Here is an 11,681-nt window from a genome sequence, read left to right on the forward strand (position 1 = left end):
ATTTCTTATAGTTGAACTTGATGGACTTGTGTCTTTTTTCAACCTAACTATGTAACTATGTAATTGAGCAGGTACTGAAGTTGATTCTAAGTGTGGTATTTACATTTGGAATCTATTGCTGTGAACCTATATCATGTGTTCAAAGACGCTGTCCATGCACAAATCCATCAGAGGGATAGCAGCAACATTAGGAGTTGCCAAATCAACAGTTTGGTACATTCTGAGGAAAGAACAATGACTGGTGAGCTCAGCAACATAAAAAGACCTGGATGTTAATGAAAAAAGAGAAAATTACCCCTAGGGGCTTTGTGCTGCAGCAAGGAATAGAGACGTACCAAAAAATATATAAAAGTATAAATTTATTTAAATATGTTGTACGGAAAAAGCCCCAAACAGTAGGGACTCAAGATATGAACTTGGTAAAAAACATAAGTCATACATGGCAAATAAAAACACAAGGTAGAACAAGTACAGACATAGCATAACAGTACTGTAAGTATACAAATACTATGGGCGAAAAACACCCCTACGCGTTTCGACCTTTTATAAGTAGCGGTCTTCTTCAGGGAGTATTAGTTAGACGCTGCCATAGGTTCTGTAAGAAAGAAAATACATACAAAGAGAGATACATATAGATAAGTGGGACATAATAACAGAAGAACACAAAGAGGGCCCGCCACCCACAGCCATATAGGTAGATGGCAGGATGCGGGTAAACCTCCTACAAAAGTGGACTAGTGTAGAAAATCCCACTGCCACTCACCCAAGACGTCCAATGGAAGGCGTAGACCCGGACCAGATGAACCACTGCCGCACCATCAAACTCCCCCGGGGGGTACCAGAGGGGTGGAAAAAGGGGAGAGGAGCTCCCCTGGGTCAGTGTAGAAAAGGACTCCAAATTCAGGTGCACCACCAAGAGAGGTACCGCCCGGGCCTACGAGAGGTCACCAGATAGCGCACCAAAGCCGCGCCCCGAGGCGGGCCGGAGGGGGGGGGCGGCAGGCAAAAAGGGGGGGGGGAAGGAGGGCAAACCGAGGTGGGGAAGGAGCACAGGGAGGGGGGGGGGGCAACGGGGCCAGGGATGGCGGATAAGGCCAAGCAGGTGGGGACGAGCACACGCGCCTGGCTGAGTCACAGGGGGGCCCGACACCACCGTGTACACCGGGATGGGTAAGTTGGGGTGCGGGGGAGCGCTCCCCTCCTAAGGTTGCGGTGAAGACCCTGTAATGTAAATACACGTATATGTATAAGACTGGGAAACATGTCTAGAGAATAAAAATGGTAAATATATGAGTACACGCCAGGCTGAACAAGAAGCCTGATGTGTAGGCATGGAAATTGCGTGAGGGAGATGCACAGGGGAGAAAAAGAGATGTGGGAATGAGGGGAAACAACAAGACAACAATAGGACACAGAGTGAAAACAAACCAAAAATAATGAGCATGGTAAAAGTACATAAAACAAAAGTGTGTAAGTGACTGAATGAATAACAATAAAGAATGCAGTGTGTGGTCTAGTGAGAAATGTGGAAGTGTGTGTGAAAGGGATGTGGTAGAGCAGCAGTGTGAGGTAGGAATGCAAAAGTAAAAATGGAAAACAACAAGGGAAGAAGAGAAAAAGGATGAAAGGGGAACAGGAAATATGGGGAATGTTACAGTGAAAAAGAGAAGAAAAAGGAATACAAATGAAAATAAAAATAATAATAAAAATGCTGATAATAATCATGTGACTATAAGTGTATGAGTGATCTATGGGTGTGTGTGCATGTGAATGAAATTATGAAAACAGGTGAATAAGAGGAGGGTGGGAAAAGAAACTGCAGGGGAAAGGGGCTAGTATGGAAACAAATGAAAAGGTGAAAAAATACCTGTGCTATCTGTAAAGCTCACAGAGGTAAGATGGTCAGATGGTAAAATGGTTGAAGCTGTAGCCTTCCTGTTAAGGAGGGATGTTGAGACACCTATTGAAGGAGGTGCTGACGTCTGTTGAAAAGTAAACGAAGTAGAAGAGTAAGATAATAATGGGGATACCGGGGTGGATGGCAGGTTTGCAGGAAAAGGAAAAGAGAGCCAAGGCTCCCACTTACCTTCCTGCAGCCAAAATCTGTCATAACCACCAAACACAGTCGCCGTGGGATCTGGATTTGTCCCAATGAGGCTGGCTGCTTATATAAGGTATATCTTGAACAGGTGAGGGAGTGCACTCCCTCTACACCTGTAGCAACCCCACCCTATGATGCAGTAGGGGGCGGGCCCGGATGGACCCAACCCTGCCCGGGAACCACACCCACCGCTGTGGCAGGTGTAAACAACGCCGAAGATCCCCCACACCACACACACCCCCCCCACCCCACAGGGAAACCCCCCCATCCACGGGAACGCCACACCCACCCCCCCACACGGCCAAATCCCCGCCCCCCCACCCACCGCGCACGCAGCAATACAGCGCGCCCAGGCCGCCATGAGGCGGCAAGTGGTGGCCTCCCCGGCGTTCCAGAAGGGACTGTTAGGTCCCCGGTGTACCAACTCCATCCTCCTCGTCCAAAGACGGCAATGCGCAGGCACGCAGGTGGTGTGAGCCGCGCGCGGTCACGCGAGGCGTCGGCGCCATGACGCCATCGCGACCCCGCACGCTCGGCAAGGGCGCGTGCTGGCCGCTAAGGGACCTGGAACGCCGCCGGCAGGCGCAGAAACTCCCCCCAGTGGCCAGCGGGAAGAAGGCCACCAGAGAAAAAGCACAAGAACCGGGACCAGCCCGGATATGTGCAGAGTCCCCGCCTGCCGTGAGGCCCAGGGAAGGAAAAATCTCCTGCTGGCTACCGAACCATGTGCACCCATGGAGCCCCCAGGGGAAAGATGATGATGGAAGGATGCGGATGTGGTGACGGTCCAGGCCCGGAATCCAAGAAATGGACGTCCATGGGGGGTGGTAAAAATCTGAAAAAATATTATTAAAGTATATGTTAAATGCAGATTGCTGTGCGATCATATTTGGGTAAATGCTCCGCATCAGAAACAGATGCAAAGTACATTTGTATTGTGTAAGAAATTAATATACCAAATGGACATATTAGTCTGAAACAAACAAAATAATGTATATAAGAACAGAACAAAGAAATGATAATAAAATCATAACTAAATTGGAGAGCTGAGCGTATTGTAAATAAACATACACACTTGGAAAGGGGATCCAAAAGGGGAAAAAACCAACCATATACTGATGGAAACAAAAAACCTTCAAAGAACAAACCGGGGAGGACACAGGACGCAAACATGTAGGATGAGAGGTAGGTCACCATACAAGGCGGCCATAACTCTCCTGCGTCCTAGATTAAGTCGGTTTTCCCGGATGTAAACCCCTTTCGGGGAGGGAGCAAAGGAGATGGATTCGTTCAGGCCTGGGTACACCGTGGCATGGAGTATGAAAATCCACCTTTGCTCACACTGGGGGAGGGCTTTGTTCCAATCGCCGCCCCTGATCGGTATATGAACTCGATCAATGGCGGCGAAGGTGGTTTTAGGCATTTTGTAATTGTGTTTAAAAACCACATGCCTGCCAAGGGGCAGGTATCGGTTTCCAGTTTGCATGTTAAATTCGTGCCTAATAATATTTTTTCAGATTTTTACCACCCCCCATGGACGTCCATTTCTTGGATTCCGGCCTGGACCGTCACCACATCCGCATCCTTCCATCATCATCTTTCCCCTGGGGGCTCCATGGGTGCACATGGTTCGGTAGCCAGCAGGAGATTTTTCCTTCCCTGGGCCTCACGGCAGGCGGGGACTCTGCACATATCCGGGCTGGTCCCGGTTCTTGTGCTTTTTCTCTGGTGGCCTTCTTCCCGCTGGCCACTGGGGGGAGTTTCTGCGCCTGCCGGCGGCGTTCCAGGTCCCTTAGCGGCCAGCACGCGCCCTTGCCGAGCGTGCGGGGTCGCGATGGCGTCATGGCGCCGACGCCTCGCGTGACCGCGCGCGGCTCACACCACCTGCGTGCCTGCGCATTGCCGTCCTTGGACGAGGAGGATGGAGTTGGTACACCGGGGACCTAACAGTCCCTTCTGGAACGCCGGGGAGGCCACCACTTGCCGCCTGGGCGGCCTGGGCGCGCTGTATTGCTGCGTGCGCAGTGGGTGGGTGGGGGGGCGGGGATTTGGCCGTGTGGGGGGGTGGGTGTGGCGTTCCCGTGGATGGGGGGGTTTCCATGTGGGGTGGGGTGGGGGGGGGTGTGTGGTGTGGGGGATCTTCGGCGTTGTTTACACCTGCCACAGCGGTGGGTGTGGTTCCCGGGCAGGGTTGGGTCCATCCGGGCCCGCCCCCTACTGCATCTTAGGGTGGGGTTGCTACAGGTGTAGAGGGAGTGCACTCCCTCACCTGTTCAAGATATACCTTATATAAGCAGCCAGCCTCATTGGGACAAATCCAGATCCCACGGCGACTGTGTTTGGTGGTTATGACAGATTTTGGCTGCAGGAAGGTAAGTGGGAGCCTTGGCTCTCTTTTCCTTTTCCTGCAAACCTGCCATCCACCCCGGTATCCCCATTATTATCTTACTCTTCTACTTCGTTTACTTTTCAACAGACGTCAGCACCTCCTTCAATAGGTGTCTCAACATCCCTCCTTAACAGGAAGGCTACAGCTTCAACCATTTTACCATCTGACCATCTTACCTCTGTGAGCTTTACAGATAGCACAGGTATTTTTTCACCTTTTCATTTGTTTCCATACTAGCCCCTTTCCCCTGCAGTTTCTTTTCCCACCCTCCTCTTATTCACCTGTCTTCATAATTTCATTCACATGCACACACACCCATAGATCACTCATACACTTATAGTCACATGATTATTATCAGCATTTTTATTATTTTTATTTTCATTTGTATTCCTTTTTCTTCTCTTTTTCACTGTAACATTCCCCATATTTCCTGTTCCCCTTTCATCCTTTTTCTCTTCTTCCCTTGTTGTTTTCCATTTTTACTTTTGCATTCCTACCTCACACTGCTGCTCTACCACATCCCTTTCACACACACTTCCACATTTCTCACTAGACCACACACTGCATTCTTTATTGTTATTAATTTAGTCACTTACACACCTTTGTTTTGTTTTATGTACTTTTACCATGCTCATTATTTTTGGTTTGTTTTCACTCTGTGTCCTATTGTTGTCTTGTTGTTTCCCCTCATTCCCACATCTCTTTTTCTCCCCTGTGCATCTCCCTCACGCAATTTCCATGCCTACACATCAGGCTTCTTGTTCAGCCTGGCGTGTACTCATATATTTACCATTTTTATTCTCTAGACATGTTTCCCAGTCTTATACATATACGTGTATTTACATTACAGGGTCTTCACCGCAACCTTAGGAGGGGAGCGCTCCCCCGCACCCCAACTTACCCATCCCGGTGTACACGGTGGTGTCGGGCCCCCCTGTGACTCAGCCAGGCGCGTGTGCTCGTCCCCACCTGCTTGGCCTTATCCGCCATCCCCGGCCCCGTTGCCCCCCCTCTCCCTGTGCTCCTTCCCCACCTCGGTTTGCCCTCCTTCCCCCCCCCTTTTTGCCTGCCGCCCCCCCCTCCGGCCCGCCTTGGGGCGCGGCTTTGGCGCGCTATCTGGTGACCTCTCATAGGCCCGGGCGGTACCTCTCTTGGTGGTGCACCTGAATTTGGAGTCCTTTTCTACACTGACCCAGGGGAGCTCCTCTCCCCTTTTTCCACCCCTCTGGTACCCCCCGGGGGAGTTTGATGGTGCGGCAGTGGTTCATCTGGTCCGGGTCTACGCCTTCCATTGGACGTCTTGGGTGAGTGGCAGTGGGATTTTCTACACTAGTCCACTTTTGTAGGAGGTTTACCCGCATCCTGCCATCTACCTATATGGCTGTGGGTGGCGGGCCCTCTTTGTGTTCTTCTGTTATTATGTCCCACTTATCTATATGTATCTCTCTTTGTATGTATTTTCTTTCTTACAGAACCTATGGCAGCGTCTAACTAATACTCCCTGAAGAAGACCGCTACTTATAAAAGGTCGAAACGCGTAGGGGTGTTTTTCGCCCATAGTATTTGTATACTTACAGTACTGTTATGCTATGTCTGTACTTGTTCTACCTTGTGTTTTTATTTGCCATGTATGACTTATGTTTTTTACCAAGTTCATATCTTGAGTCCCTACTGTTTGGGGCTTTTTCCGTACAACATATTTAAATAAATTTATACTTTTATATATTTTTTGGTACGTCTCTATTCCTTGCTGCAGCACAAAGCCCCTAGGGGTAATTTTCTCTTTTCTCAAGACATATCAGGGGTGTGCAGCACTCTCTATCCATGGGTTCCAATACCCTTTCCTCGCCTGGATGTTAATGAAAGACAACAGTGGTGGATGATCACAGGATCCTCTCTATGGTAAAGAAAAAACAATTCACAACATCCAGACAAGTGAAGAACACTCTCCAGGAGGTGGGCATACCACTGTGAAAGTCTTCAATCAAGAGAAGACTTCAGGAGAGCAAATACAGAGGGTTCCCCACGAGGTGCAAACCATTCATAAGCCTGAAGAATAGAAAAGACAGATAATACGTTGCTAAAAAAACAGACCTGTTCTAGAAAGGCATTCTTTGAATGGATGAAACTAAGATGAATCTGTACCAGAATTACAGGAAGAAAAAAATGTGGAGCAGGCTTGGAACAGCTTATGATCCAAAGCACACAACGTCCTCTGTAAAACATGGTGGAGGCAGTGTAATGGCATGGCCATGCATGGCTTCCAGTGGCACTGGGTCATTGGTGTTTATTGACATTGTGACAGAAGACAGAAGCATTCAGTTGAATTCTGCAGTGTTTAGATATACTGTCAGCCCAGATTCAGCCAAATGCAGCAAAGTTGATTGACGGCGCTTCACAGATGGACAATGATCCAAAAATACAGTGCAAAAGCAACCCAGGAGCTTTTGAAGCAAAAGAAGTGCAATATTCTGCAATAACCAAGTCAATCACCTGATCTCAACGCAATTGAGCATGCATTTTACTTGCTAAAAGAAATGCTAAAGGCAGAAAGACCCACCAATAAAGAACAACTGAAGACAGCACCTGTTAGAGCCTGGCAAATCATCAGAAAGGAGGAAACCCAGTCTTTGGTAATGTTCATGTGTTCCAGACTTCAGGCAGTCATTGCCAGTAAAGGTTTCTCCAAAAAATATAAAAAAATTACATTTTATTTATGATTATATTCATTTGTCCAATTACATTTGAGCCCCTGAAAATGGGGAGCCTGTGTATAAAAATGGTTGCAGTTCCTAAAATTTGTACTTGATATTTATGTTCAATCCCTTGAATTAAAGCTGAAAGTCTGCACTTCAAATTTGGATTGTTTCATTCTGGCGGCATACAGAGCCAAAAGTATGAAAATTGTGCCCAAATATATATGGACCTAACTGTATATAGTTCTGCTTCTCTCAAACAATACAATACTCAATGACCATCAGTTTAATTGCATTTTTGTATATTATATTTTTATTAACGTTTTAAAGAAGAACAAAGGATTTTTCTCTGTTGTCTGTATTGTTTATTTTATCTTACCTTAGGCAACAACAATGGGATGAATGGAAATAAAAAAGTAACTTTATTAATAAGATTAACCTACACTTTATATTATTGGTAACATAACCTTCAATTAGTCTTCACTAGTCAGTTCTTAACTTGGTCTTAAAGGTGAACTCCAGGCAGATATAAAATACAGATATTAACGCTGTTTCTCTCGAATTCAATAGAGTTTGATGTTCAACAGGAAAATAGACCACATTTTTAATGTTCTATGCCCAGTTATTTGGCAGTAAAGACCCTGAAACATTAATGGCATGGCTGGTTCTTTTCCACAGGATAGAATAAAGGAAAAATTACTTTACAGATAAACTTTAAAGGTTTAATTTGCAGATTGCATATGGAAAGGAAAAGGGTGGAAGGGACACAGGACACATAAAAGAAAGCTCCAGCCTTCTGCACATCCTCCTAGACTCTCACTGCTTCAGATACTGATGAACCAATAGAGCAAAGTTTTGTTCATATGAGGTCTGGTGAACCCAGCGGGAAATCTGCAACCCTTGAACTCCATTGAATTCTATTAGAGGTGACTTTTTATGCCTTTTTTCAAGGGTAAATTTCAACCTCCAAAAGGTTTTTCCCCTTAATCACCAGGGAAGTTTTTGCTATTCAGCACTATGCTACTTTAAAAGGCAATTTTGCAGTCATGAACACTGTGCGCAAAATATATTTATAGACCTTTTTTTCCACACAAATAGAGCCTTATTTTGATGTTATTTGATCACCACTTGATTTTTTATTATATAAATGAGAAAATAACAATATTTTATACTTATAAAACATATCCAAAAAAAAAAAAAAATGTCTTCATAAATTTAGGTCAACATTTATTTTTCTACACATCTTTAGTGAAGCAAAATTCTAATAAGTGTATAATTATTGGTTTATGTGGAAGTTATATTGTCTACAAACTACGGTAAATATAGTGAAATTTTCGCATTGTATAGATGCTATACTGTAATGGCAGTGATCAGCGACTTATAGTGGGACTGTGATAGGGTGGCGGGCAATCTGGCGCTGGCAGACACTGGGTGGGAAGGTCACTAACTGACAACTGACGTCGCTAGTGACACTTATACAGTGATCAGTGATAATACTATACACCAACACTGTACTAATGACACTGGCTGGGAAGGGATTAACTTCTAGGGGCAATCAAGGGGTGTGTCTAACAAGTGTAATGTGTGCTGCTTTTACTTACTAATCTGAATGTTTTTTCTCCCTGCTTTTCAGGGAGAAGAAACAGGCAGATTGCTGTTCACTGTACACAGGGTTCTGTTTGTAAACACAGAACTCTGTGTGTGTGACTGAACACAGCCAATCAGCAGGTTTCAGTCGGAATCATTGGCTGAAATCTGCTGCCAAACGTGTGCTGTGTCCAGTCACAGTAGATGTCAGAAGGGGGCACGTACATGCGCAAGCAAGCTGGCATCGTAAATGTACTGTACATTGCCAAGTGTGCACCTGTTGCCCACAGTATATTTAGGAGGTTAAAGAAGGACATGAGTGGCTAATCATTGCTATAAAGGACATTTAACAATGCAGAATTTGTTTTTAAATATTGTTCAGTTGGGAAAGAATCCTTTAGTGTGTTTTAAAGGGTAACATTAAAATTTCATCAATGAATGATTTCTTGGGATTAGGGTGGTTTGGTGAAATTGCCCAATCTGGACAGTTTTTTTGCCTGTTCATAGAACTGTTAATACGCTAGGTTTGGGTCAAACTCATGCTCAACCCGAAAATGTAATCGATAGTTACATACTGTGCTGGCTGGAATACAAACACAACACGTCTCCTTGGATCACAGTATATTTTATGGCATACAATATGGCACTCTTATTTCTTGGTGCATGAAATGCAATGTAGGACCCAACGTTCCCCACCTTCGTTTAGTTGCTGCTGCTCATATCTTCTTCATTAGGCATCTTCTTGTTTTAGCCCTTTGGTGGCTTTTTATAATGCAACTCCTGAGCGTGTGCACTGGAGCTACATTATCTTGACAACCAGCTCTATAAGTAGCACATGCAGTATGTGTTCAATTTACAAAAAATTGACAGACAGACAAAATAGTTTTTTGGCAAAAGAGTGTTTTAAATAGTCTTTTAATAAAGACCCTACTTGCTGGAAAATGGTTGTCTAGTAAAGTGATTAATGATAAATGATCACCTTGTAAAACAACCCAGACAGTGTGTAAAGGTGTAGCGCTACTCCCGCAGGAGCCGCTGGTTGTTTTGGGATCGGCGTATTAAGTTACCTCTTACTGTTGTCTAGGGGTGAAGTTGATGAGTAGATTAGTAAGCGAATGTCCAGTTATCAAATAAAGGTTTTCTGAATGCTTTATTTTCGGCCCAACACGACCAACATCAACATGAGGTAGAGAGAAAAGGTTGATAAAGCAAGAGAACTTTGCAGTATCAGGCCTGGATATGAAAAGGAGCAATCCTGCTCTCAGTAGTAGTAGTAGATACAGTTCGTCGCCACTCTAGCCAGAGTGGGTGAAGTGCCCCCGGACAGACTCCTGCCACGAGCCTGGCAGCCAAAGTGTCACTTTAAGTTGCTGGGAGGAACAGGTCTCTGCCACAGAACTGGCTCTAGGGACCTCTGCCACAGGCCCAGTACTGAGATGAGCTGAATGGATTGAGCTCCTCCCAGTAGATTAAGTTAGGGTCACCGGGTGACAGTTGAAGTGTACCTGTCAATGTCCCGGTCACCAGATCCCCGATGGTTCGTTCAAGCCCTTTTGGACAACCTGCCTCCGGGGTTCTCCTCAAGCCGACCCCCCACCGAACGGCATACAGCCTGGGATCTCCTCAGTAGATGGGGAACCCAGTAAGTCACTTTGGCCCCCTAGTAGCATCAATCGCTCCAGGCCAGGAGGGCCCAGAGTCAGGAACTCCGCGTAGCGCGTGACCCCAGACCACATAGTGGTGGGGCCCGCGATGTGCGCACACCCTAAAGGTGGGTGCCGCACCTGGAACCAGGAACCCGCGAAGAACCCACAAAAATGGCGTCCGCCACAGATATACTCTCCCCCAGCATGCTCCGCGAGGGAAAACTCCTCTAATTGGCTGCTGGGGAAAAGTGGCTCTGCCAGAACCCTTCTAGCGCCAACTGTCACCAAGGAATGGGATCACATCCCTGGAGTGCAGACTGACCTACAGGACAGTTCTTGAATGACAGCAGCCCAAAATTTAAGAAATTATGAATGGGAGCAAAATAACTCTCCCATTCTCCCACTAACTTTAGCGTAGTGCCCATACTGAAAGTAAGGGGGCCCTACATAGGTATAAAAAAATCCACTATAAACACTATAAATATCCCCATCTTTCAATTTCTTAATTGATCACATTTACTGTTCTCAGCTGCATACAAGTTTGGGTGGTATGGCAGGAACAGTGGGCCAGATTCAGGTACAATTGAGCCCGTGTAACGTAAGCCGTTTACGTTACACCGCCGCAAGTTTTCAGTTTTAGTGCCCGATCCACAAAGCACTTACCTGGAAAATTGCGGCGGTGTATCGTAAATACGTCCGGTGCAAGGCGGTCCAAATCGAATGGGCGGGTACAATTTAAATTAGGCGCGCTCCCGCGCCGGACCTACTGCGCATGCTCCGCTTCGAAATTCCCGCCGTGCTTTGCGCGAACTGACGTCATTTTTGCGATCGGCGGCGTGCGTAGCGTACTTCCGTATTACCGGACGTGTTACGCAAACGACGTGAAATTTTCAATTTCGACGCGGGAACGACGGCCATACTTTAGACAGCAATATGTTTGCTGTCTAAAGTTAAGGCACCCAAAACGACGACTAACTTTGCGGCGGGAAACTAGACTAGCGGCGACGTAGCGAACGCGAAAAACCGCTGTGGATCGCAGTAACTCCTAATTTGCATACCCGACGCTGGTTTACGACGCAAACTCCCCCCAGCGGCGGCCGTGGTACTGCATCCTAAGATCCGACAGTGTAAAACAATTACACCTGTCGGATCTTAGGGATATCTATGCGTAACTGGTTCTATGAATCAGTCGCATAGATACTCTGAGAGATACGACGGAGTATCTGAGGTACTCCGTCGTATCTCCTTTGTGAATCTGGGCC

General features: G+C 46.4%; 2 long non-coding RNA genes across 4 annotated transcripts; one reads left to right on the top strand and one right to left on the bottom strand.

Annotated features, from left to right (window-relative positions):
* Positions 1 to 553: 553 nt before the first annotated feature.
* On the bottom strand, positions 554 to 2,234 carry LOC120924823. Of its 2 annotated transcripts, none has more exons than XR_005746438.1 (3): positions 2,087 to 2,234; positions 1,868 to 1,982; positions 554 to 595 (listed from the first exon to the last, which is right to left on the bottom strand). It is a non-coding gene; the product is annotated as an uncharacterized LOC120924823 (long non-coding RNA). The 2 variants fall into 2 exon arrangements; XR_005746436.1 differs by lacking the exon at positions 554 to 595 and adding an exon at positions 1,111 to 1,221 and having other exon boundaries at positions 2,087 to 2,226.
* Positions 2,235 to 4,364: 2,130 nt separating this feature from the next.
* Positions 4,365 to 6,004, top strand: LOC120924824. Of its 2 annotated transcripts, none has more exons than XR_005746440.1 (3): positions 4,365 to 4,473; positions 4,578 to 4,692; positions 5,963 to 6,004. It is a non-coding gene; the product is annotated as an uncharacterized LOC120924824 (long non-coding RNA). The 2 variants fall into 2 exon arrangements; XR_005746439.1 differs by lacking the exon at positions 5,963 to 6,004 and adding an exon at positions 5,341 to 5,455.
* The last annotated feature ends 5,677 nt before the right edge of the window (positions 6,005 to 11,681 follow it).

Source organism: Rana temporaria, chromosome 1 (genome assembly GCF_905171775.1).
Source record: "Rana temporaria chromosome 1, aRanTem1.1, whole genome shotgun sequence".
NCBI lineage: Eukaryota > Metazoa > Chordata > Amphibia > Anura > Ranidae > Rana > Rana temporaria.